Source organism: Miscanthus floridulus, chromosome 12 (genome assembly GCF_019320115.1).
Source record: "Miscanthus floridulus cultivar M001 chromosome 12, ASM1932011v1, whole genome shotgun sequence".
Taxonomy (NCBI): Eukaryota; Viridiplantae; Streptophyta; class Magnoliopsida; order Poales; family Poaceae; genus Miscanthus; species Miscanthus floridulus.
Window position 1 is genome coordinate 78,529,368 of NC_089591.1, and position 27,554 is coordinate 78,556,921.

Consider the following 27,554-nt stretch of genomic DNA (forward strand, 5'->3'; position numbering starts at 1 on the left):
GCCGTGACCGTCGCTAGCCTCGCGGTTGAGCTCCTCCGCGCCGCCGGCTATGCGCAACGACCTCCGCCGCGAGCCGCACCACAAGCTGCGCGCGACCTTCACCCAGCCGCCACGAGACGCGTGGGTCAGCTCCGCCCCGGCCGCCGCGAGCCACACGAGCGAGCTCCGCGCCGGCCGCCGTGAGCTGCGCAGGCGAGCTCCGTGCCGGCCGCCGTGAGTCGCGCCAGCGAGGTCTGCCCCGGCCGCTACGAGCCGCGCAGGTGAGGTCTACCCTGGCTGCGAGCGTGCAGACAAGCAAGCTTCCTCCATGGTAAGTCTTTCATGCGTTCTTGTTCAGATATATCCGGCATGATTCAGAAATTTGTGAAAACAATTAACCATTTTGTGAATCATAATTTCGTAACCTCCTCTCATTTGTTTGTGAACATGCAGCTCTGGTTGGAAAACAGTGGCCACTGTTGATTTCTCTGATTAAATTGGGTGGGCAAGAGAGTTGTTTGAACACTTGATTCAGACAATGCTTGTTTCAGGTGGTTGCTGCTAGTGCTAGTGCATCAGCCATCTCTGAGAGAGATGGGAGCACTACAGGATCTGAGAGACTGCTTTTTGTTCTCTATTGATCATCCTGAGTATTTTCAGATTGCATGAGAAGTGATGCATTGGTCACTCAAATGGTAGACCACGGCCGCACCGGCGAGGAAGAGTTGGGCTAAGCCGGCAAGGAAGAGCTAGGCCGCGCGGCGGGGCAGAGCGAGCAGGGCACATCCCGATGAGGCAAGCACGTCCAGCGCGAGCAGGGTCATCATGGCGGAGGTGAGCTTGGCAGACGGCAAGTCTATGGAAACTGAATGTTTCTATTCAGCTTCTGAAAACTGATAACTGAACGCACTTCTGTCAGTTACCTGCATGTGTTCAATTGATTTTGATTCTTACCTTTTGGGTGTGAACTAATTAAACATGTCAAGATGTGATTTACTTTATATATATAATATATATGATTTACTTTGTATCAATTAGCAACACAATGGTACACACAATAGTACATAGAAATGATATTCATAATTGATCACGGCTACATGCAAGCATTAAATGATTTGTAGATAGCTAAATAGACAGCAACTATCTGGGAGTTGTATGAGCTGTCTGTTTAGCCGTCTATATTGTAAATCCCAAAAACTTACAGACAACATTTGTCTGTTCGTTGTACATACCCTTAGCAGTAACTCGGATTAATTGAGGCGAATTAATTGACGTCCCCCGACTACCAGACGTGTCCTGGAGTTGGATTGGAGGTATCGGCCGGCCGGCCGGGCGCGGGTATCGTTGATCGATGATACATGCAGTAGCAGTAGGCTGCGAAGGACGGTTGTCAGCTTATTTGTTTGGTTGTGGTTTGTTGTAAACGATCGTAAATTTTTAGTCAGAATAGTATTTTTCTCTCACACAAACCAGCCAGCAGTACTTCTTCACAAACCAGCAACGATACAAACCAGTCAACCGAACAGGCTGTGTGTCGACGGCGACGGGCGGCAGGTCGGCCCACTAGTTATATCCGACGACCCTGACAACTTGCGGAGTACAAGGTCCTTATAATCCATTTTTTTGCAGCTTATTTTTTTAGCCGAAACCGTAATTTTCTTTTCCAACAAATTAGCCGGAACAGTATCTCGACAGCGAAGCGAACCAGGTTGTAACCTAGGCCAGAGGCCCCCCTAGATGCCCTACGCGGCTGGCCCGCCCCCATATATCTGTCCATCCATCGACGATCGCTTGCTTTGCTCGGCCGGTGGCCAGTGGCCAGGGGGCAGGCCTGGTGCGCGACGCCGTACCCGTACACCTCCATCCATCCATCCAGAGCCGGGCCGCAGGCGCAGCCCCCACCGGTCACCCGGGCAGGCAGCGCAGGTACACGCGTGCGTGTGTGCTCGATCGCAGTTGCAGGCGGCACGGCGAAACGACGGGCGGGCGGATCCAAAGCATGGGCGCGGCGGGTACGTACAGCACCCTCGTGCAAGCGCGCGCGGCCCGCGCGCCGTGCACGACGTCTCGAGTGAGTGGCCACTGTTGGCGGCCGGCGGGCCGGCCCGACCCCCACAGGCCGCGCAGAGGCGCACGGGCGGTGGGTACGTCCGGCCGCGCTGCGCCCTCGCTCGTGCAGGCAAAAGGCAGGGGCGACGTCGCGCGGCCGGCCGTGCCTGCTTCCAATGCATATGCATGCAGACTGAGACGGCCGGTGGCCCGCCCGCGCGCTGCGCCTGCGCTCGCTCGTCCGTATCCGCCGAAACAACGGTTTCAGATGGCAGCCGCAGGGGGCCAGTGCAGGCAGTGCTCGCCTAAGCCACAGCGTCCCGCCTGCTCGCGCACTGTGCTCCACGAAAAAGGCGCCCCGGCCCCCATCCCTGCCTGCTGCTACTGAATCTGCTGATGAAAAATCTATCGCACGCTTGCTTTGCCTTTGCTTCAGGCCGCCGGCCGGCCGGTACCTGCAGTTGCGTGCCTGTCCCCCAACCGCCTGCTGAATCCTCTCTCGATCTCTCTCTCTCTCTTTTTCCCTTCCTTCCTTCCTTCCTTCCCCGCTGTACAGTGTACACGTACAGGCGCGCGTGAATGATGATGAATCGCATGCAATCTATCGTATCGGCCCTGAATAGTGAATAATTTGATTTCTGCGCCGCACGTTGGTCGTCCTACCGCATCTGTAAATGTGTGCTAGGCTAGCTAGCTAGCTAGCTCTAGCTGCGCCCAGATTTTAATTCCTGCCGTTGCTTCGCACGAACTTTTGGCGCGGCCGGGGCAGTACTGCACAACACACTGTTGGGAGTTGGCCGGCCATGCATGCGTCAACAGGCCAGGGGCGGGGGCGGCGGCACCATCGCATCGCATGCAGCGCGTTGCATGCGTACGTAGCTACTCCAGTCCAGTCCATGCATGCCGCCGCCGGCCGGGTACCGCGCGCGGGGGGGGGGGGGGGGGGGGGGGGGGGGGGGGTGGGGGGGGGGGGGGGGGGCGGGGGTGGCGGCAGTCAGTGAGAGGTACGTACGTAGCCAGGATCGTTCAAGTGTGGAGGGATCGGACTACGGAGCGACGACGATCGTCCAGTCGACGACGAGACGGCCGGCACACCCCCACACGGACGGACAGCGACATATGGCACACACAAACACACGGCCGATTGACAGATGGTGGTGTACGCCATGGCAAATTGGCAATGCGGACAGGCTGCTAATTCTGGAGCGTGTTTTAATGTGCACTGACGCCGCGCGCGAGCTAGCGAGATCCTGCGCGCACTGTGGGTGAATCAATGGCAATGACGCTGCCACAGTGAAGCCGGAGCGAGGTGGCCGGCCGCGATCTGCGTGCACTGCCCGAACGCCTGCTCTGCTGCTGCGCTGATGCGGCCTGCTGTCCTCCGTCGTCGCCCTGCCCTGGCCCGTCCGGGCAGCGTGAGAATGCGCATGCATGGACGGACGCTGGACGGTCTCTACGACTGTTTCCTTTCCTCCACTGACGGACATACACACACACACACAAAAAAAAAAAAAACATCGGTCGCTGTGGTGCCAGCGTACAGTGGAGTTTGTACTCGTACTATACATGGGCAGGGCTGGGCCTCCTTCGTTCCTTCCACAGATCGACAGGTATACAGTATAATCTGAAACTCAATGCATATGGGCTGGACTGGGCCCCCTGCAGTGCTCTCAATCTCACGGAAATTCGCTACACGCGGCCGGCCGGGTCCGGTCCGGTCGATGGTCGAGTACGCTCACGCACGGTGCCTACGAGCTCAGCCCGTTCGAATTCCTCAATCCCCCACGGCCGCTCGCTCTTGCACGGTTGCACCTCGTCGCGACCGTACGGCGCCGGCGGACCGACCGGTGGATGGGGAGCAAATTGCCATTACAATTTGGTCTCTTTTTTTTCCACGTCCAAGTTAAACAAGGGTACTGCGCCGGCTAATTACGGAGGAGGGCATATTGTAGTTGGTAGTAAACACGTACGAGTAACGGAGTTAATAAAGGGGCATGCAGGACGTGATAATACTCCATCCATCGCGCTGGCACGGGTATTTTGTCGCCCAGAGGACGACGGCCGGCTGCCTGGGCCTGGCCGGCCGGTGAAGTAAAAGGGAGTAATCTTTTTTTGCCAGGACGGGGGGCGGTACATGAGGCCACGGACGACGTCGTTGCGCGTGTACTCCGATCCGTATGTATGTACTAGCGGGTTAGTGATCGATCGAGGGGCTCTTGGCTCTACATGTACAGTTGACTGATGATCTCAACAAGTAGGGTCGTCAATGAGCCAACAAGAGGGCACGGACCAACGGATATGCGCGACTGATTCCAGCTTATTATACGCTTGCGCCCGCATGGTACGTACGAGGCGAAGTTCGAATAACATTTATTGAAGGGTATATATGTGGCCATGTGCGTTTTTTTGTGTGTGTGTCTGCTCGCTCTGTCTGCTGATGAGTTACCAACTTCATAGAAAAACACAGTAATATTTACGATTGTTAGAGTATGCAGCGGATCAGGCCCAACTCGATATACAAACGACCCGGCGCCCCTCAGGTCAGTACACCAGAGCACGTAACACAACAAGGTACTAGGCAAAATCTATTACCTAATAATAAAAAGGTAAAATTTCTACCACTAATAAATTTGTCCAACCTAATAATCCTAATAGCTCGGCTTCAGCAGTCGTGCAACCTTCTTCTTCTTCTTTTTCTTTTTCTTTTTTTTTGCCGTGGAAGCTAACCACCCGTGAATCGGCCACCCATGGTAATTGTCTTTTAGGCCCCGTTCGGTTTGCTGAAATTTGGCTGAAACTGGCTGAAAAACACTGTTCTGGCTAAATTGTTGTGAGAGAAAAACACTGTTCCGACTGAAAAAATAAGCCGAACAAGCCCGTTTCTGAGTAAGCCGAATGGTCAGCCACTGGAACCCCGGCCCGTCCACCCTGTTTTCTCTACATAAACAATAAAATATAGATAATAAATAGCTCTTTAAACTCCAGACTCTTTCCTATAAATAAATATTCACATCACTAAATTATTGATGGAGCGTGATTAATTAGAAATAAAAATTTTCTTATTATTAGAACTTTATCAGTGGATGGTCCAACTAATAATGAGACTGTTATCATTTAGAGAGTCATTTGATTAAAATCGTTTTCTATATCTTTTCAACCTCCAACACTTTTGTATATCATGTGCGTACTCTAGAGAGTCATCATCACTCTCCACCTTTGGCTAGGGAGAAATTTGGAATGGAGGTTGTTTATATTTGGAGATTCAATTAAAGAGCATATTGGAGGGTATTTTTCGTCAAAACTTATTAAAAAAGATGTAAAGAGTCTATTGGAGTTGCTCTTAATAGGACATTGCCATATTACGATGAATGTCAAAGTCATCACAAAATAAATTATAACTTTTAAATTTTATAGAAAGAGTAAAATGTAAAATGTAGCATTCCTGCCTCTGTTATTAATGTTTGATAGCTTTTTTCTCTCTCCCGTTGCAACACACGGATATTTTTGCTAGTTCAATCTACAAGACTAGCTTGATAGATGAGACAGCTGCACCGCCTTATACAATGGGTCTCGTTAGATCCATTATTATGGAATCTATTTTCATGGTTTACTCCTTAAATATGGGACTCCCTCCATCCTGTAATATAGTGTATTCTGACATTCAGAAATTGTCCTTCAATATAATACATTCTAGAGGACAAAAACCAGTTTTGCATTAAATACTTTCTATTTATCAACCAATCACCATTAATCACATTAATGGTAGTGTCTGATTAGGAAATAAAATAAGAGTACATACGTCTTTTATGTTCTCTCTTTTTTTTAGAATGCACTATATTACAGGATAGATGGAGTATACACTAATACTTTTCTTTACATATTTTTTACGGTCTTTTCTTTACATACTCTATCAAACTTAGAACTTTTTACTTATTAGAGCAAAATAATAAAAATCCTTATATTTTGGAACAGAGGGAAAGTATTAAACATGAATAACATTTTAATTTATATTCATTTTGGTCAAAAATAGAGCAAGCAACAGACCAATCTCTACCTTTAGATCCACAAATCAAAGTTGCTTTTAAATTGAAAGAACCACGCCACTTGTACAGATAACAAACAATTTCGACAATTTTTTTCGTGAATCATAGAAGTTTGCACAAACAAACAACGATAATCGGTGATTATCGAAGTGGATCATATCAGCCCATCCCCGTAGATCACATAGTGATTACATCCTTTGCAGTCTGCGCAACCAGGAAGCGAGCTAGAGCCTACCGAAATCATAGAAGTTGTATCAGCGACTTCAACCTACTGAAACTGGCTGACATGATCCACAAGTTCACTTCATCAGTAATCAACTGCAGAAGAGCCGATGCTGTGGTCCTTGTTCCCCTGAATGTTCTTGCGTTTCTCTCCTTCTAGAGCATTCATTCAACAAGGAAGAAGAGGGAGTTGAATCCCCTGCGGGCGACTTTGGGTACTAGTTTCCTGCTTCTGGTCCACCACGACATGATATCTTTCTCCACCACTGAAACCTGATGCAGATGGAGCTTGTTGAGGATCACCGCCCAAATTTTCAAATTGTAGACACACCCAAGGATTGGATGGTCCATTGTCTCCGGAGCTAGGGCACAAAGAATGCACACATCGGAGTCTTGAAGCCCATGTCTCCAACGCCTCGCCGGTGTTCAACATCTCCCATGAAAAACTAGCCAAAAGAAAAAATTTACTTTTGGAGGAGCGCTAGTTTTCCATAGCTGACGGGCACCAATTGGACTCGTTTTGATAAAAAAAAATAACTTCTGTTTTATTGGAACTGCTACCCTCTATTTAAGCATGCTTGTACCTTGTGTGGTAAAATGAGGCACGATGATTTCGTATACTCTATCAACACAAAGGTTAATTTTGTTAGCTAGGATCTAAAGCCACTATCAAAATACATATAGTTTTGACCACTAGAGTTGCATTATTGAAAGCCAGTGGCCTATGGGCCCGCTCTCAGTTTTCAATGCCTCTAAAGTATTACAAAGGATATTGGTCTATAAACCTCGAACAAGGACACCGATATCCGTAATATGTTGTTGCTTCATCTTGGCAATAAGCTAAATTAAAGCTTGACTAAGAATTTTGTCTTCAATTTGTATTAAAAAATTGGTAGGATGCCTTGAGAGTTCATGCATATCGTTGCCAATCCAAGTTTATTGAAGTAAAGTTGTATGACATCATGAACATAAAATAAGATTGAAATTTGACTAATTCAGTGATATAGTATATACTTGTATAAACATTTCGAATGCATATATCAGTTCAAGTAATCAACATCACCTGGCCTAAAAATCTATAAAATCTCAGTGTTTGTATTCCTCCCGTGGACTACTATGCATATGCATGCTTTCACCGATTCTTTTTCAAAATCTCAGCAAGAGGTTTGTTGAATCGGTTTATATTAGAAGGAAATAGAGAGACCCAAAACAAAACACCACACACACACACCAAGAAGAGGAAAGAAAACGAGGAAAAAGAGGGAAAAATGCTACTGGTACATGGGGTGTGTGTGTGTGTCGACACAGAATTTCGTCTCGTGCCGAGGGCACACGAGTAAGCCAGAAGGGTCCGTTCGATATAGCTGGAGATCCGCCTAGCTTCAGCGCAGGGATGGTCGATCCTGCGCACTCCTCCTGAGACGTGCCAGTCAATTTGACCCTGCAATTGACAAGGAGAGAAAGTTTATCAGTAATTAAGGGTGGAACATGCCGGTGTTGCCAGACAGTCCCGAATGTGCGGCTCTGAGAGCCGATATGAAAGGAGATCGACTAAATAGTCGATTCCAGCGTATCCATAAGAATAAATCGGTTAGCTCATGGGGTTGTGTAAGAAGAATCAATTATCGTTCAGGATGAATATCATTTTTTAGACAAATATTAGTCAATGACAATAAGATGCCAACAATAATTAATTCATGCTAAGTCAATGACTGCAAGCAACTGAACTCCTTTATAAAAGAAATAGTTCATCAACGTTCAACCATTTTAATAGAAATAAATCTAATGAACATGTTAGATCTCATCTATCGCTATAACCAGTAGGTGAAAGGTCCTTGTGTGGTTTTGGTAATTGAGTGACAACCTAGGTGGACTAATTGTGTTTATGTGAGATACACAGGTATTAGTCCACAGGTACATATGTGTGAGCAACATATGCCATGAAGGTGAAAATGGCTTGGAGATGTTGCAAAGCTCACACATGTGATGATGAAGGAGCTCATTGCACATGAGACATGACATTGAGTCATGTGATCAAGGTGGAGAAGATCAAGACAAGACTTGGCTTGATGGACCGGCTGCAAGCGTGAAGGGCAAGTCGGAGGCTTCGGAGCGATGGACCGTGTGGTGGTGAAGCTTGAGCAAGACTTGGCGCCGATGGACGAAGGCAACGGTGAAAAGCAAGTGATGTCAAGATCGATGAACCAATATGATCACGTGATGATATGAAGTGGATCATATCAGTGTTGATCATGTTGGTGCATGTGTTGCATCAACATTGGAGGAGATGGAATGGAATGCGCAAGACAAAGGTATAACCTAGGGCATTTCATTTCACCGGTCATAGGTGTGTAGAGAAGTTGATGACCGAGTTTAGGATAGATGGCCGTACTATCAAGAGGGGCAAACTTGTTTGTATATCGGTCATCTAGTGCCACTCAAGTGATCTAACTTTGCATCGTCGCTAGGATTGAGTGGCGTGGCAAGTTGAGTGGCTAATCCTTTGGGAAATGATTGTGAAAATGCTAACACACATACACATAGCGGTGTACACTTGGTGGTGTTGGCACATTTCCAAAGGAGATGAAGTTGGAGTTGATGTGGATCAACTCGGCGATGGAATGGAGGTGAGAAGGGTTTGAAACTCCAACGGCGGAGTGTCCGCCCGTAGAGTGCGGACAGTCCGATGGTGCCACCAGTGCCTAGAAAAGATAGGGTTTCACAGAGTGGACCGGACGCTGGTCACGTGGTGACCGGACGCTGGGTTCCAGCGTTCGGTCAGTGATGGCAGACAGCGTGCAGGCGTCAGTCATCGACCGAACGCTGGCGCTGGAAGTGACCGGACGCTGACTGTGTGCGTCCGGTCAGGGTGATGTGTGGTGACGCAGGTAGAGCAGAAAGGCCAGAGAGTGACCGGACACTGGTGCTGTGTCCGATTGCGATCGACCGAACGCGTCTGGTCATGTCTGGTACCTTACTGAAAACGACCAGACGCTGGGGTTGCTTCGTCCGGTCAGTTCAAGCTGCTACGTCCGGTCAACAGATGATCATTGAGATCGGGCGAACAATATTTGAAGCAGGGGACACCACAAATGCGGTTGGTGTGATCTCGCAAGACTACAAGACCCTCTGATGTACAACAATGGTGCACGCAAGCACCGAGTGGTAAGAGATATGTAAACCTCACTAAACACTAGGCCTAAACCTAGGGCAAGCGCATAAGCGGTGGTCTAATCAACCTAAGCACTTCGCAAAGCACCTACGCTAATCACCTAATGAATCACTAAGCACTATGCATATGGAGATCACTAAAATGGTGTATCAACACCCTTGGTATCTTTCCTCAACTCCACACATCTCAAATAGCCGGTTAGGGGTTGTATTTATAAGCCTCACTGAGAAAGTAGCCGTTGGGGATGAAATCCCGCTTTTTTGCTACTGACCGGACGCTGAACTCGTCCTGACCGGACACGTCCAGTCATCCCAATTGTTGGAGCCACGAATAGTTGATCGGACGCTGCCAGCGTCCGGTCACCTGCCACCGGACGCGTCCGGTCGCAGTTTCACCACTCTAGAACCTCTCTGTACTCGATCGGACGCTGCTGCCCAGCGTCCGGTCGGTTGCCTCCAGCGTCTGGTCCAGCATCCGGTCGCTGCTGATGATGCCTGTCTACCGAGCCTCTGGTCCAGTGTCCGGTCCAGCGTCCAGTCGCCTCTGCGAGCTCATTTCTTTGTGATCTTGCGTACGACTTGGTTCCTATCTTCATGCTTGAACTTTGCTTGATATCTTGGGTCTTCTCTTGTGCTCCTAAGGTCTTGCTTATGGTGTTGATCATTTGATCATCACGTCGCCTTTGTCCAAGTCACTTCTTGCACCCTATTGAACTACAAAAGAAATACTTGCAAATTCATTAGTCCAATTTGGTTGTGTTGGTCATCAAACACCAAAATCCAAAGTAAATGGGCCTAGGGTCTATTTTCCTTACAATCTCCCCCTTTTTGGTGATTGATGACAACACGACCAAAGCAAGCAAATAATAAAAATTTGGAATTTAAAAACTATCTACTTGCTAGGATGCAATGCAAGGGGCAAGTTTATATGATACTAAAAGATATTACTTGTAAGACTAAAAGATACTATATGAACACTTATCTTGCCCTTGCAAATGTCCCCATGTGGCATTATGGATTTAAGCCTTGTTTCCTACAAATTCTCCCCATTACTTAGACTAATCCATAATCCACTATCCTCCCTTTCTCGGACCATTTACTACTTGTAGACCATTATCACTTGTAAATTGACATGATTTAGCTTTTGGTTCTACAAATTAATGCTTGCTTTGGGTCCTCTAAAATCTCCCCCTTTGGAATCAAACACCAAAAAGGGAGACACTAGTAGCACAAGGGAGGGTCAAACTTTGTGAACCTTTGTATGTTAAAAGGAATAGGTCACACAATTTGACTCTCACATTATAGAGATTAAGCTCCCCCTAAATCTATGAATACATGGTAAAATATTGCTCAAGGGAATTTATTCTATATAATGCATGGAGAAAGCATATAAATATTAAAGTGAGATCAACATGATGATATTGGTTTAGAAATACCATATGTGGAAACCAATTTGATTTCTACCACTTGCAATAGGTGGTAGAATTTTGAAGTATGATGCTTAACTCCAGGGACTCCATTTTCCTTGCAATGAGACTACTACACACATGATAAGCTTGAAAAGGTGTTAGTCTCAAAGCATCCAAATTGTAAAGTAACATCCCCCTAAATTTGTGAACACAAGTGTGGAATACTTGTAGGAATCATGCACATTGATTTTAGAAACAAAATACCACTTGAAAGATGACATCACATGAATGTGAGAATCATTTTCAAAGATGATATTTGGGAGAAATTATCTACAATTTGGACTTTGGCACATATTAGATGAACAATTGAAAAACAAACTATGTGCCTTGCTCCTAAACAATTTTAAACCATGTAGGTTTGCACCAAGGGTTAAGAATAAAACCGAGCAAGCCTACCATAAGATATACCTAGCGTATGCATGATAAAATATAAGCATGCAAATGCAAACCTAGGCATTAAGGGTAACTAGATGCTTAAAGATAGCAATTAAACAAAATATTACTAGAAGGAAGTATCAATTGAAAGCAATAACATCTAGTCACCTAACATGGGAAGGGGGATTTGGGTCTATAATATTCACTAACCCACTTGGCAATGATTTTGTCCATCATGATGCACCCCATGAAATGCACCCATACTTTGCCAAGTCTCCAAATTCCCCGACATCCATCGGACTTCTCACTTCCCTTTCGGGATCTAAACCTTCTTGGTGCTCTTCATGTTGGAAATGATTTCCTTTGGCACCTAGAAGAGTTTGACCCCATTGTTGGCTTGCTTGTTCACCTTGATGGCCACCACCTTGTTATTTTTTTCTTCTTCAAGAGATAAGGTGTGGAGGCCTTCTTGTCTACCTTGTTGGTGTAGGTGTTGGAGAGCTTGCTTGTTTGCTTTTTCTCTTTCTTCATTTCTCCTCCCCCATGCTTCACCTTGCACTCATAGGACTTGTGTCCTTCCTTGTGGTACACGTAGCAAACCACGGTTTATCCTTCATCAAGCTTCTTCACTTCCTTGACGGTGTTATCTTAATGAAGTTGGGCTTGCTTCGCCTTGCCTTTCACTTGAGTCAAGTCCTTGGTGAGGCGAGCTACTTCTTGCTTGAGTTGCTCATTCTCCTTTGTAACCTCTTGTGTGCATGTATCTACAACAACTTTCTCAACACAAACTTGGTTGCACAAAGATGAGTCTAAACATAGATCATTACAAGAAATAGAGGCATCCTTTTTAGACATGTTTAAGATAGAGCTTTTCTTCTTAGGTGCCTTGGTGGGGGTGTTACTAATGGCTTCAAGATTAGCAACTTTATTAGCTAGCTCATCACAATGTTTGCACATGGTTTTCATTTTAGCAAGCAAACTTTTATAAGCATCTTGTGAGCTAGCTAACTTTTCTTTTAATTTTTCATTCTTCTTTGTAAGTTGCTCATCATTAATTGTGCATGCATTTTTTGTTGCACTAGCCTTAAGTTGCTCAACTTTAGTAGATAGTTCAACATTTAGATTAGTAAAGTTCTCATATTGTTCAAGCAAAGTTTTGTATGCTTCTTGTGAAATTTCTAGCTTTTCTTTTAATTTTTCGAGCTTCTTTTGTTGACTAGTGCAAACTTTAGCATAATTAAGATTTTGTTGCACAATTTCATTATAAGAAGGCATTTCATCATCACTATCACTCTCACTAGAGGATGAGGTTTCATTACCTTGTGCCATAAGGCACACACGAGAAGAGCGTGATGATAAGTGCTTACGGCCTCGCCTCTTGTGATGGGGTTCTTCTTCACTTGAAGAATCATCCCATGATCTTATTGATGTGAGGGCTTGGTTCTTGCACGCCTTCTTCTTTGTCTTGGGTGTGGGCTTGTTTGGACAAACTTCCATAAAGTGCCCCAACTCACCGCATCCATAGCATCCTCTCTTTCTTTGCTCATTTCTTTGATTGGTGAAAATGAGATCTTGAATTTGGATGGGCACACCCTTGACATTTAGTCTTTGGATCATCTTCTCCACCTTGTTGATTAATTTGATTGATTCTTCATCAAGGTCAGAGGTAGAGGAGGAAGATTGATCATCTTCACTTGAGTCTTCATCATCATCATCATCCTCATCTTCTTCTTCATCTTCACTTGAGGAGCTTGAGCTTGTCTCAATTTGCTTCCCCTTCATCTTCTTTTTCTCGCTACATGCGAGAGATTTGCCTTTGCTTGATGAGGAAGCATCTTCTTGACCCATCTTACGTGATATTTCAAATGCCACTAGCTTGCCAATGACTATGCCCGAGGTCATGGTGCTCAAGTCCTCCATGTTGTGAAGGATGGTGATGATGCTTGCATATTTCTTTTGTGGTAGCATGGAGATGATCTTCCTCACGATGTCCACATCATCTAGCTTTGTTAATCCTATTGAATGGAGCTCATTGATAATTAGATTCAAACGAGAATATATATCGTGAACAAGCTCATCATCATTCATTGTAAAGGAATCATAATTTTGTTTAGCTAGACAATGTTTTTACTCACGGACATTAGATGTGCCGTCATGGAGCTCTTGGAGTTTTAACCAAATTTCATGTGCCGTATTTAAAGTGAACACTTTGTTAAACACATCCATGCTAAAAGATTCAAATAAAAAATTCTTAGCTCTAGCATTGAAATGTATTTCCTTTTCTTCACTCTTTGTGGGTTTATCAGGATTCTTAATGGGTTTCATCCCGTCATGACTGACTCTTCAAACTCCCAAATCAATTGCCTCAAGGTAGCAAGCCATTATAGCTTTATAATAGGGAAAGTTAGTGCCGTCAAAGTGCGGAGGCCTAGAGGTATCCATCCCAACCACTCTAAATGACGTCGGCTCAACGGCGGTTAAGCCAAAGGTCCAAATTGAGCCAACCGGCTCTGATACCAATTGAAGGGACCGTGACACCTAAGAGGGGGGGTGAATTAGGCAACATTAAAATTCTAACTCTAAACTATGGCCTCTTTTTCTAACCTTAGCAAAACCTATACAAAAGATAAACTATCTGAATGTGCGACTATGGTTTTGCTAGTGTGTTGCTATCTCTACCGCAAAGGAGTAATACAATCAATGTAAATGCGGAAGCTAAAGAGCAAGGTAGAGATATGCAAACTCCCATCGACGACTCCAGTATTTTTACCAAGATATCGAGAAGCACGCAAGCTTCCCCCTAGTCCTTGTTGGAGCCCCTCGCAAGGAATCCCTCGCAAGGGCCAAGCTTTTGATCGGGTAACTCTGTGGATAGCCTCGGGCCTTCCCCACATGCAAGTGGGTCTCCGACGTTCCTTTCAGCAAGCCTCTCTCGGATGCTCCCCACCGTCTTCACTATCAAGCTTCCGGCCGAAATGCCACGAGCCTTGTTCCCTCCGGTACATGGTGGTGGCCACACCACAAACGTGGTTGGTGTGATCTCGTAAGACTACAAGCCCCTCTGATGTACAATAATGGTGCACGCAAGCACCGTGTGGTAAGAGGTATGCAAACCTCACTAAACACTAGGCCTAAACCTAGGGCAAGCACATAAGCGATGATCTAACAACCTAAGCACTTCATAAAGCACCTACGCTAATCACCTAATGAATCACTAAGCACTATGCATGTAGAGATCACTAAAATGGTGTATCAACACCCTTGGTATCTTTCCTCAACTCCACACATCTCAAATGGCCGGTTGGGGGTTGTATTTATAAGCCCCACTGAGAAAGTAGCCGTTGGGGATGAAATCCCGCTTTTCTGCTACTGACCGGATGCTGAACTCGTCCTGTTCGGACATGTCCGGTCGTCTCGACCGTTGGAGCCTTGAACAGTTGATCGGACGCTGCCAGTGTCCGGTCACCTACCACTGGACGCGTTCGGTCGCAGTTTCACCACTCTAGAACCTCTCTGTACTCGATCGGATGCTGCTGCCCTGCGTCCAGTCGGTTGCCGCCAACGTCTGGTCTAGCGTCCGGTTGCTGCTGATGACGCCTGTCTACCGAGCCTCTGGTCCAGCATTTGTTACAGCGTCCGGTCACCTCTGCGAGCTCGTTTCTTTGTGATCTTGCGTACCGCTTGGTTCCTATCTTCATGCTTAGACTTTGCTTGATATCTTGGGTCTTCTCTTGTGCTCCTAAGGTCTTGCTTATGGTGTTGATCATTTGATCATCACGTCGCCTTTGTCCAAGTCACTTCTTGCACCCTATTGAACTACAAAACAAACACTTGCAAATTCATTAGTCCAATTTGGTTGTGTTGGTCATCAAACACCAAAATCCAAAGTAAATGGGCCTAAGGTCTATTTTCCTTACAAACTTCTTCGTCTTGAGTGATTTCCTTTGTTTCGTACTTCATACACATCACTTCGTTCGTGTTTGCTTTGTTTCTATAGGCGATACATATTGTACCGGCTTTTACCACTCTGGACTTATTTTTGCACTAGAGGCGATACATTTCTGATATCGGCTATCAAAGTTGACGACCGAACAAGTTGGTTATTAAGTATTAATCCAAACGCTGGGGTAATATTTCTTTAGATATTTTCCATTGATTGCTCAGCCAAATTCTTCCTCTCCTCTTAGTGTTTCAAAAATATAAGCATTACCAGGCGCACAACGTTTGATCTGATAAGGTCATTTCCAGTTAGGTGACCATTTGCCGAATTTACTGTCCTTTGACCCGATCGGCAATTTCATTTACCAGACCAAGTCTCCATCAAAGAATTGCTTAATCTTGACCTTTTTATTGTAATATTTTGCAACCCTCAGCTTGTTGGCTTCGATATTTTCAAGAGCACGTAGCTGAAGGCAACTCAAGTCCTCCAAATTGTCTATCATAAGATTCTTGTAGACTTTGGCTGGCAAATCATTCTGTAGTGTAACACGTCTCGATCCAGTTTGAACTTCCCAAGGAAGAACTGCATTATGGCCATACACAAGTTCATAAGGCGACATTTTAATTGATACAAGACAGGCCATCCTATATGCCCACAGTGCCTCATTTAGCGTCGAGTGCCACTTCCTTGGCTGTTCCTCGATCTTTTTCTCGATCAGCTTAATCATAATCTGGTTGGACGCCTCTGCCTAGCCATTAGCCTGAGCATAGTAAGGAGAGGAATTCAGTAGCTTGATTCCCATACTGGCAGCTGAAAGAACCTAGGATGCCGCCTAGAGGGGGTGAATAGGCATTTCTGAAAATTAACACCTTTGAATGCGGAAATAATTAGTAAAGGGCAAATAAGAGTAATACCACCCCTCACAAGTTAGCCACAGAGTATACAAGGTATAAATAATGTATCTAGAAGCTATAACCCTGCAACACAAAGTTAGAACTGAAAATAAATATTTTCAGCATAGAGCTCTAATATCGGACGTGTCCGGTATGCACGGTTTCTACAGAACAGCCCCGAACTTGCTCCTTTCGATTTCTATCTTCAAACCAAACTATAGGTACCTACTAGAGATATCAATATACACAGAGAACCTGCACAAGAGCTGGAGCAACACAAATATCAAATGAAATGCGAATTGAGACACGATATTTGTTTTACCGAAGTTTGGACTCGTTTGAGTCCTACTCTCCGTTGAGGAGGCTACGGGCAACCCAGCGAAGGCCAGCCCTAGAGGGTACCACAAAGGTCAGTCTAGCCAGAGTCTTTTCCAACTCCTTTTCCTCCTTCCACTAGATGATTCCGAGGCGGCGAAATCGACCATTACAAACTTTTCGTGGCACACCACAATCTCTCGGGTGCTCTCCAGCGACGCCTAACCGTCTAGGACCGAAGAGTCCAAGAGTAACAAATGCGAATCATGAGATTGACAATATGCACAAGTGCTCAAGTGGTTGGATTGCTCTCCTTTTGAATTTCACTCAACCCACAATTTGATTTGGCAATTTTGATCAATCACTTACTAAGAGAGGGTTTAGGAGAGTTGGCAAGGCTCAAAAACGTATGTGTGTCTCAACAGAATCAACAGCCTCCAAAGGTGGATGCTTGGGGGTATTTATAGCCCCCTTGAAAACTAGCCGTTTTATAGCCGTTGCCATACCAGACACATCCGGTATGCATACCGGACACGTCCGGTATGACTTACACTGTGCCAACGGTAACTAAGTTACAGTGAAGTTGTGAGGCGTCGGAACTCCTGATGAATACTGGGACTCCTGACCGTCAGAACTCCCGACCCTCAGCAGATTTGAAAAACATGTAACTGAGTTAAAGTTAGTGAGGTGTTGGAACTCCCGACGCATGCCGGAACTCCCGACCGTCAGAACTCCCGACTTATGTCGGAACTCCCGACCCTCAAGGCTTTTGGAAACTAGCCATTGGCCTCTGGTTATGCATACCGGACATGTCCGGTATGACCAGGATAGTGAACCCTCCAAGTCAATTAGAGTGCGTGACGTCAGAACTCTCGACCCATGTCGAGACTCCCGACCGTCGGAACTCCTGACTTACGTCGGAACTCCCGACGAACCAACCCGAGAACAATAGTTTTACAGCTGCTGGACAAATACCGGACACGTCCTGTATTGCTAGACCAGCAAGAAATCAGTTAGCTCTTTTATCTCTCAAATACTTAAAACTCACATGGGTTGGCTTAAGCACTTATGAATAATTATCTATTAACATGATGCATCCCTCTTAATAGGATGGCATACCTATTAAACTCAAGATCAAAGAAAACATGAATTTCTACCACTTGAGTTGATCTCTTTCGAGTTGATGCCGTCCCTTCCAATCTTCATCAAGTAAGGGTGCAAATATGTTGATGTTGATCTTTTCACTTGAGCATAGCCATCTTGAGCATGTGACTTGATTCCATTCATCAAATTTGAATAATCTCAAATGTATCAAGTCACTTCCATCAAACACTCCATTATAGATTTGATCCTTCACATCAATATGACCATCTTAGCTTGATTAGTACCTCAACTAAATGCAAGTACTTTCTTCTTCACCCTAGCTAGGTTCTTTGGCCGCCAAACCATCGCTTGCCCTTCACCCTTGCTTAGTACCTCAAAGCCTTTCCTTGCTATCTTCACCATCTCAAGCCATCAAGTCACATCTTGTGTTGAATCATCCATTCATATGTATTGTTATCTTTTTCATTTTAATTTAGCAAGCTTCAAATATGAGACCATTCCATATGCAATCCCTCATGTCTCATTAACTAATAATCATGAGCTTGCTTTCACATAGTATATGGAAATCCCACAATAAATAAGCCTTCACATGAATTCCATTTGCATTGTTGTCTTGTGCTTGAACTAGATTGTTTATACAACAACACATCATTTTGGCTTTCATTAAGTACCTGTGAGATAACCTATTACCTGTCCACACTTAGCAAACGGGTTAGTCCTTTAATCACGTTGTCATTCAATCATCCAAAACCCACTAAAGGGCTAGATGCACTTTCAATCTCCCCCTTTTTGGTGATTGATGACAACTTGATTAAAGCTTACACAAGGATATAAACATTTAAACTTTTGGGTTCAATAATTTATGAGAGGCTCCCCCTTAATATGTGCTTATGATTAGAATTCACAAAATGACCTCAAATGTCAATTACACATACTAAAACATATAGGAGACTCCCCCTAAATCATTGCATCCGTGGGGTGCATGTGTGTGTGACAAAGTGAAACCGTGATGCATATGACAAGATATATCACACAAGAATAAATAGAAAGGCATCACATCAAATATTTTCATTCTAGCATGCATAGTCCTTATGACAATAAATATAACTCATGTAATACACACATAGCACTCATTACAAATTTTCTCAAGTCCATAAGCCACTGAAATATATATATTAAGATCATGTCTCACGAGATACATAGATAAAGCATAAGTCTCATCTCTCACATGATACATGTCTATCTCAAATCCAAGATACATTAATGAAGTTCAAAAACAAGAAACTACAGCCTGTAGTACATATCTTCAGGTACAAAGATAAGCAAATGAAACTATCCTGAAGCTTTAATCAGTCTCTCTCCCTCTTTGTCATCTATCACCACAAAGGTCCAACAATGACATACTAAGGACAAAGGGGCTACAAGCTATCACTAATCTCTGGCATCACTCATCATCATCATCTTTGTCTCTCCCAGCATCTTCATCATCAGAGAGGGTAACACCAGCTGGACGAGAACCACCTGCACTAGATGGGTCATAGCCACCAGAGCCGTAGTAGCCGCCACCACCTGTCAGGTCACTCCACCAATCTGTAGCATAGTCGTTTGCAGTGCTGGGACATGGCTGAGAGTGAGTAGGCACACGAGCCTGAAGTGGTAGAGTGTTAGGGTGCTCAGGTGCCTGCTGCTGCTGCTGTCGCTGTATGAACTCAACATACTCTCTGTCATATCTGGCCTGCTGCTGCTCCTCAGTCTCCTGCTCACTAGCTGCCTCATCTGATAGTGGAGACCTAGGAGGCTCAAGCTCAAGCCTAGAAGCAATTTGCTTCAAAGTCCGAGTATCCTTCCTCCTAGCCTCCCTCTCCTTCTGCTGCCTGGTCTGGATGTCTCGGCACATCCCAAATATGGAGCTGAAAAGCCTACGGATAGGCGAGGGAGGACTGCCACAACATGAAGTAAAACGTGATGGAGCACGTGGTGAAGGTGAAGCTCCTGCTGGTGCACCACTCCTAGGTGCATCTACCTCTGGTGCTACTACTGCTCCTCCTGGTCCTGCTGGAGGTAACCCTGTCTCAGGCAGATCTGCAATAATCTTTAGGGCCTTGTGAATCTTATCATACTCGAATGTGTGCCCTATCACCTGCTCAATCATATGCATGATATAAGGAGCAAAACCACAGCCCTTGAGGGGCCTCTCTCCAACACTCCTGATCTCAGACTAAATGAAGTCAAATACGCTGAAAGGCCGAGCATCAGGTGCCATCCTGTGGAGTAGGTTCCTGGAGTAATCTACAATATTGCCCTTGTCTCCACTCTTGTAGTCAATAGTCTTCCTAAACATCCTGTCTAGGTATCTGTAAGTGGGGTGAAGACCTAGAACCTTCCCCCACAGCTCCTCTCTCACAACCTAGAGGATACATGTAGGCGAGCTGCTCAGGAGGTAACACCTGCTCAGTGTGGATCCTGTCCCTCTGGAGATCATCCTCTAAGAAGCCAAGCTGGGTGGCAAATACATCATAGTCAACACTGTACCACTAGCCCTCAAGCATCCAGTGCATCCGCCTCTCATCCTCCTCAATGAACAGAGTAGCATAGAACTGAGCTACTACCTTTGTGTTCTAGTCATGCTGGAACTCCATGATCTCATAAACTCCTATGCTCTGGCATATGGCAATGGCATGATCAACTAAGGCCTTCTGCAACTCTCTAATATATTGCTAGTCAATCCACTAAGACCTGGCAATCACTGGGTTCCTAGTGAGAATCACACTGGAGTAGAAATCTAGGTGAAAGGCTGTCTGGAAGCGGTGATCGTACTGAACCTTAGGTAAGCTCCTCGGATCAACCTTTCACTCATCTCTAGCTCTCCTAGTCATACCCTTTCCCCTATAGTCAACTCTAGGAACATAGGAGGGCACATTGGGCAGACATGTCTCAAGAAGACCATAATGCATCCCCTGACCAGGCTAGTGCTGAACTGGGGGAACTGTCTCCTCCTCAATCTCCTGCTCCTCCTTTGAGCTATCACCATCTGAACCTCTGTCAGTGCTCTTCCTCTTTCTTTCTTCTCTAGACTCCACTCTAAACTCATCAGTGTCTATGTCAGAAGAAGAGCTCCTGGACCCCTCTACATACTGAGCTGCTGCACTAGAGGCAGCCCTAGTAGACCTCCTGCTGCTCGGCTTGAATCTAGGATGCATTTCCTGTCTTGCCTTCTTGTACTTCTCAAGTGCTAGATCATGCCTGTGCTTGGACCTCGGCTCCTGTCGTGCACTCATGGCTGCTATCCTGTATCCAAAGATTTCCATAGAATTTTAGATACATGCCCATAGTTTATTCACGAATTACGATTAGACATAGAATCTTTTATCCATGGTTTTACAATCACCTCGACACACCACTGTCACAAGGTTTGCAAAACATAGATACAGAAGAAACTATGCCTAATATACAATTCTAAGACTGGATTGAATCAAAGGAAAGCAGAGGGTCTGCTCTGCTGGGCCATACCAGACATGTCCGGTAGCATAACTAGGGTTCCTTGATTCAAGCCATCATGGATCAATTCCAAACTTTGGGCATTGCTTCTATATCACCAATGCAGCATATTGACCGAAGGAATTTCAAAATCATGCTTTGACCATGTAGATTGGACGAGGTCCGTGATTAGGGTACCTTGAGAGAAGAGATGAGAAGGTGATGAGAAATCCAAAGCCCTGGGCCTTTAATCTTGATGCAAGCCTTCTCCAATGCGATCTCCTTCTCTCCTTTTCCTTGGTGAAATCCTCGGTTGCCCTCGGTGAGGAAGAAGGGAGTCAGCTGGTTTGATTTGGAGGAGACAAGTCTATCTAGGCCGAAGGGGTACGTTCTGGTTTATAGCCCCGCTCATACCAGACACATCCGGTAGCATACTGGACACGTCCGGTATACGCGGGCTGGCCCAAATTATTCCAAAATGTGTTTTCTCTCTTTCAATCCCCTTTTCTGTTATTTCTCAGTCCAAAAAGGTATCTCATCTTGATCCAAACTGAGTATCATTACTTTCCTTATCCAATGCCATAAATAGATTTTCTCTTTTCCAAATATTTGGCATATATAAGATTTCGCTTACTTGAGAGAGATAGAGAGAGACATAGTAGATTGTGGACTTAAGAAAGCCATGTCATGTGTGATTAGCCAATCAAACAATCAAGGAGAGCTATAATCATCACATGACAAGGCTAGGTCACAAAGACCAAGATTCAAATAGTTTTTCAAATTCACACCACCTACACATGCTAGTTATGGATTTTGAAAAATGTCTCTCCTATGTCACACAAATGCACATCCTAACATATAAAGGGCCTTAGATGCACTTACAATGTATGTATGTAAACACATACCTTTGCCTTGAGCCCACAAGAATACCACTAAGAAGATAAACAACATGATAATCTTTATGTTGACCTCAATTTGCCAAATAATCATGCTAGATACATTTTTCTCCAAAGAACTACAAAGAATGCTAGATAAATTTGTTAGTCCACAATGGTGCAAAATAGAAATTTAGCCCCCCCCCCTAAATAAGTGCTTCAAGTAATTTGAATGACTTTCAACTAGCACTTTTATTCTATTAAGAAATTGAGAGCCAATTTTCCATTTTGACCATAAACCTAATAAAATTACCATATTTATAATTAAGTTCAAGAGAAGCTCACAATCCACTTAGTTTTGATAAAACACAAGCTTCTGAGTAGATTGAGGATATATGAAAATATGCGGATCAAAAACTCAGTTGTAATTCAAATTGTGTTCTGGTTGCTGCAATACCGGACACGTCCGGTAGGTATACCGGACACGTCCGGAATACTTATAACAGAAACATTTATTTTCTGTCCTTGACCATACCGGACACGTCCGATAGTAGTACCGGACACGTCCAATAGGTGCAGGACAGAACCAATTAATTCGCTGCTTGTGATTTAGCTTTATCATTTGTTGTATACTAGCATCTCAACAAATAAATTACTCTACTAGAGAGCGATCAAAAGTATCATATGGAAAAGTAGAATTCTTTTTAATTGAATCTAATTAGCCACTTTTATTATTTCACAAATGTACCTATTTGTGAACTATAGAACACGAAATGAACAAGGTGGCTATCCTAAAAGGTTTAGGTACTTGTTACCAATGGTGAGGATGAAATATATGATATGTTTATTGAATTATCTTTGGGTCAACCATATAAGGGATTATGATAAGAATTGGTTGATAGATTGAGAGAATATTGTCAAATTGCTTGCTCAACCACCCCGAAGGCTTCATCTCATTACCAAGTACCTACATCATTAACCTAAGCACACTTTGGTACCCAACTCTTGTTGGGTCCTTTTGAGTTAGTCAACAAGTGCTTAGGCACCCAAATGACTTTAGCACTAGTTTGTGGTGAACACATCACCTTGCTAATGCTAACTCCATTTGTGGTCTTCCTAAGCATATCATTATAAACAAATGTGTTCGGCTTAGGTGAGTTACCATTTGGGCATTCATAGCTTAGATGCCCCTTTCTTTTACAAGCATAGCATATGCGGCCTTTGTTTGCTCTATGCTTGTTTTGCTTTTATGGACATCTATCAACCTTATGGCCCATCTCATTGCATCCATAGCATCTTCTTGTTGCAACTTGGGCTTCCTTTCTTGCCTCTTTGTACATTAGGCATTTCTTGGTAGAAGCCTTTTGATTTGCAGCTTCAACCTTGTCGGCCCAACTCTTGTGTGGACACATAGCCCACTCATGTCCATACAATCCACAACCATAGCATATCCTTTTTCCATGTTTCTTGCTCTTGGTTGGGTTGGCCTTGCTTGAGATGTGATTCTTTTGTTGGGCTTTGGAGGAAGCAAGGTTTGAACCCTTCTCAAGCTTCTTCACCATGTTATCATGGTTATCTTGAGAAGGTTGTGCTTTCTCCTTACCCTTCAACCGAATCACATCTTTCTTTAATCTTTTCACTTCTTCTTTGAGCTCTATGTTTTCTATAAAATTTAGCTCAATCGAAGATTGGCTTGCTTGAGGAGCACACTCATTAGTACAAGAAATATTTAATTGAGATGGTGTACTAGTGAGTGAATGTGTGAGAGGTTGAGAGAATTTTACCGATGTGATCACAACCTCATGAGCTACCTCAAGCATGAAGCTTGATTCTACTACTTCATCATGAGAGCACTTTAGATGAACATAGTTTGCTTGTAGCACATTATACTTGCTTGATAGTTCATCTAGCCTTGCCTTGAGCTCCAAGTTTTCCTTCTCTAGTTGTGAAACACTAGAAGAGGATTTAGTAACTAAAGCATGCTCAATTGACAATTTTTCATACCTTTCACTTAGAGCCTTTAGTTCTTCCATCTTGGAGATGAGAAACAATTCTTGCTTTTGAAGTGATTGCTCTTGCTTCTCAATCTCTTCTTCAAGCTCATCATTCTTTTCAACTATCTTCATAATGATGAACTTGTCTTTGCGGTTGAGATGATCAAGGTTGTAGTTGTCTTCAACTTCAACATCACTCTCATCTTGATCATCTACTTGGGCTTTCTCCTTTTCTTGATCTTTCTTGTTACTCTTTTTCTTGCTTTTCTTGGCCATGAGACACAAGTGATGAGTATCCCGAGATACTAAGGTTGACTCATCACTTGGTCGCCACCAGGCTTGAGCATCGTTGCAAACAGCTGCTTGTTGGTCTACTACCTCGGCCATACCGGACACGTCTAGTATACATACCGGACACATCCGGTATGTGTAGGCAGACAGCAGGTCATGCGCTGCTTGCACTTCTTGCTCCGGCTTGGTGCTCTTGAGGTTTTGTGAGGCTTCTTCGCTATATGATGACACAATGGACATACTTTCCATTGACTCGATATCAAGTGCGTCATCACATTTGGATTTTCCATATAAATCAAAAAGTCTAGTCCAAATGAAATGAGCACTCTCCGGAGGTGGTTGTCCATTGAAGATTGCCTCATCTTGAACCTCTACACTCAATGTACTCAAAATAAGATTAATAGCTTGAGCATTGAGTTGCACGCATATCTCTTCCTCTTTTGACAAATTTTTGTAGTTGCTCCAATCAACTATAGAAAGAGGTATGCTTGTATCCACAATATGCTCAACAAGAGGACTAATATCTCTAAAAGCATTGAGAACATATATTGACCAAGTTAGAAAGTTTGAACCATCATTTTGGAGAAGCACCGGCTCCAACTCGATAGGCGTCGACATCCTTTTCTCACGGCGGTAAAGCTTTAGGTGAGAACCTTACTCCGATACCAATTGAAAGGACCTAGGATGCCACCTAGAGGGGGGTGAATAGGCATTTCTGAAAATTAACACCTTTGAATGTGGAAATAATTAGTAAAGGGAGTTTCCAAATTGGAAACTCTAAATAAGAGTAATACCACCCCTCACAAGTTAGCCACAGAGTATACAAGGTATAAATAATGTATCTAGAAGCTATAACCCTGCAACACAAAGTTAGAACTGAAAATAAATATTTTCAGCACAGAGCTCTAATACCGGACGTGTCCGGTATGAATACTGGATGTGTCCGGTATGCACGGTTTCTGCAAAATAGCCCCGAACTTGCTCCTTTCGATTTCTATCTTCAAACCAAACTGTAGGTACCTACTAGAGATATCAATATACACAGAGAACCTACACAAGAGCTGGAGCAACACAAATATCAAATGAAATGTGAATTGAGACATGATATTTGTTTTACCGAAGTTCGGACTCGTTCGAGTCCTACTCTCCGTTGAGGGGGCTACGGGCGACCCAGCGAAGGTCAGCCCTAGAGGGTACCACAAAGGTCACTCTAGCCAGAGTCTTTTCCAACTCCTTTTCCTCCTTCCACTAGATGATTCCGAGGCGGCATAATCAACCGTTACAAACTTTCCGTGGCACACCACAATCTCTCGGGTGCTCTCCAGCGACGCCTAACCGTCTAGGACCGAAGAGTCCAAGAGTAACAAATGCAAATCACAAGATTGACAATATGCACAAGTGCTCAAGTGGTTGGATTGCTCTCTTTTTGAATTTCACTCAACCCACAATTTGATTTAGCAATTTTGATCAATCACTCACTAAGAGAGGGTTTAGGAGAGTTGGCAAGGATCAAAAACGTATGTGTGTCTCAGCAGAATCAATAGCCTCCAAAGGTGGAGGCTTGGGGGTATTTATAGCCCTCTTGAAAAACTAGCCGTTTTATAGCCGTTGCCACCGGACACGTCCGGTATGACTTACACTGCGCCAACGGTAACTAAGTTACAGTGAAGTTGTGAGGCGTCGGAACTCCCGATGAATGCCGGGACTCCCGACCGTTGGAACTCCCAACTCACATCGGAACTCCCAACTACTTGGATCGGCTGTTGACTTTCACCATTGACTCAGAATTCCAATGGCAACAGAAAAGTCATTTGGATATTAGTCGATGGTTGTTTTCTATCGGCTGTTTGCTTAGTACGCCATACTTGAGGTTTACCGGGTGCCTGAGCCTGTTCCAACTCTTTATTCCTTAAGCGTTGCACCCTTCTCTTCTAGCTTCTTGTTAAACCTCCTGGACACCATTGGCCTTCCTACCAAACATATTTTCTTTAGTTGCCTTTTTCTTCATAATCAGCCTAGTCTGGGTCAATAACTCGTTTTCTAAGACGATCATGAACACTTTTATTTTTTAAGCGTCGATCCATGTTACTATGATGATATGCGTCTTGAGCATGGATAGACCGACGGTTGGTTTGAGATTGCCTAAACTCCCAATATTGATTGCTGCATTCTGGACAGTCATGTCTGGTAGGCAACTTCAAACCTTCATTCCAGCAATGTCTGAAGAAAGGACAATTCCAATATGATTCGGCTTGCTTTCTTTTATACCTCTCTTTTTCTAGTTGACGCTGGTATTCTTGATCCTTTAACCAACGCTGATAATTCTTTTCCTTCTGCTGCTGCCACTTATTCAACAGAATCCGAGATGTAACTCATGGCCTTATCGCCCCTGCTTTTGACATTTCCCCTGCTCATATTGGCTCTTTTGCTCATCGTGACATCTCTTAATTTCTCTATACTCATCAGCTAATATTTGGATCTTGGGATCGACTGTTCCAGCTTCTCTTGATTTGGCTGATGTTTGGACCTTAGTCTTTTCTTTAAGTAGCCTAGCATCAACCATGTTTTGACCTTCTAGGAAAGGATTATCATCAACCTTCATTTTTTGAGGCATATCAAATTTGAGCCTTCCTTGCTGAATTGCCCTCTGTATATGTTGCCGGAAGATTCTGCATTCATTAGTGGAATGAGAAGTAGCGTTATGGAACTTGCAGAACTTTTTATTCTTCAACTGATCTGGGGGCAACATAACATAACCATTGGGTAACTTGATCTGCCCCTTCTCAAGCAAGAAATCGAAGAGCTTGTCTGATTTTATGACATCAAAGCCATAGCTCTCCTCGACTCCTCTTCCCCAAGGATTTGGCACAATTACTGTCTTTTTGCCCCAATTCTATTCAGCTGTGGCAACCTCTTCTTCTTCATCTTCATAGCCGTCATCGACTGAGTATGGATTATAAGCTTCAGCTAGTGTGGTACTCTTCTAGAATCGGGTATCTCTACGCATACTCTAGAATTGGCTATTGAGCGCTGCCACTCGTTGAGCCAATTGACCCAAGTTATCAAATTCTTGTTCCAGCAGTTTCTCTTTCCACATTGGCAACATTCCTTAAAAAGCTAAAGCAGCTAATTGATCATCAGCCAAGTTTAAGGAGAAGCACAAGTTTCTAGTTTCTCGAAACCTCTGAAAAAACTCAGTGCCTGATTCATTAGTCTTCTGCCTTATAGTTGTCAAATCAGTTATCTTCTTTTCCCCAGTCCTAGTGTAAAAATATGTATGAAACTTCTTCTCTAGGTCAGCCCAATTGGCAATGGAATTGACTGGCAGTGATGAAAACCAAGTGAAGGCTAGCCCTG